Source organism: Psammomys obesus, unplaced genomic scaffold (assembly GCF_907164565.1).
Source record: "Psammomys obesus unplaced genomic scaffold, mPsaObe1.curated_primary_1811, whole genome shotgun sequence".
Taxonomy (NCBI): Eukaryota; Metazoa; Chordata; class Mammalia; order Rodentia; family Muridae; genus Psammomys; species Psammomys obesus.
Window position 1 is genome coordinate 300632 of NW_026596240.1, and position 1513 is coordinate 302144.

The following is a 1513-nucleotide window of genomic DNA, read 5'->3' on the forward strand; positions in this document are numbered from 1 at the left end:
TGTGTGTGTGTGTGTGTGTGTGTGTGTGTGTGTGTGTGTGTGTGTGTGTGTGTAAGGGGGGTGGGGGGATGGATACCAAACAGACATTTCCCAAAAAAGTGCCTTGTCTGGGGACCTCAACACAAATTAAACCGCCTTCACAAACCAACCAGGTAAGGCGCAGCACAGCAAGAGAAAGAGACCTGGTTAAAAGACCCGGGCAGGTTGGCAAATCTCCAGGAGGGGCTGCGCTGTCCAGTGAGGATGCTGCGCTATCTCATAGCAGTGGGTCATTCAAGGAGACAGCTCTGGAAATGACAAAATTCAGCCCCATGCGATGCTGTTGCACCAGGAGCACACCAGCTCTGTCCTTTCACAGTTCTGATGCATAGCCCCTGGAAGTCCCTGAAGCCCTGGTTTATCCAGGAACAGCCAAGTGACCTCTACTTCACAGCTGCTTGGGACTCGTGATATTGGCCTGCTATCTGTCCTTGCTTTTTTCTGTCGCCAACCATAAAATAATCTACTCTGAAAACGCTTCTCTTGCAGCTCAGGAATTTTAAGATTGAAAGAGGAAGCCGTGTCCTCAAGGTCGCCCCCAGCTGTTCGTAGAGGAGAGAGCAGAGGCCCAAAGTTTTTCAGGAGCTCTGACAGCACGAGCAGTTAGGGGCCTATTGTGCAGGAGAAAATACTGTCAAAAGCCCCTGCAATTATTGAAGAGGCGTAAGAGCACGGGGCCTCTCACTTCGTTGTTCAACAAAAAGTCCAGCAGGTATATCCCAAGACCCCAATGGAGACCTAAACTGCTGAGCATCACACCCTAACTATGGTCCCCTTTTACCTGGACACACCTCCAATAAAAGCGTCATCTATAAAGTAGGCACCATGCACCATCAAAGACACACCTAACAATAAAGAAGTGAGAATAACAGACTATAAAAAATGTTATTTAAACCTCACAGACTGAGCCAGGCATGGTAGTTAGCCTGCCTTTACTCCTGGCACTCAAAGAGGCAGAGGTAAACAGTTCTCTGTGAATATGAGGCCAGCCTCTACATAGTGAGTTCCAGGACAGCCAGGGCTGTGTAGAGAGACCCTGCCAGCTAATTAATTAATCAATAATTAGAATAAGAAGAAATAAAACTCATGAATTGTGGGCTGGCTAGAGAGATGCTTCAGCCAGTAAAGGCCTGGCTGCCTCCCTGGCCTCAGAAATCAGTTATAGGAACTTTCTGACATACAATCCAGATCGGTGACACTTGCCTGTTGTCCCAGCACACACAGAGGATGTGGAAGCAGGAGGATCAGGAATTTAAATTCATCCTCAGCTATGTAGTGTGTTGGAAGCCACCTTGGTCTACATGAGACACTGCCACAAAACATAAGCAAAACCCCAAGGGAGCTGTTGTTCATGACTGTCTTTCTCCATCTTTTTGCTCCCTGTGGACCCTCAGTGGATTGGCCAGTGCCACCCACTATGCGAAGGGACATCTTCTCATTGAAGCTTGAAATGTCACTCTATCTGAATACACCT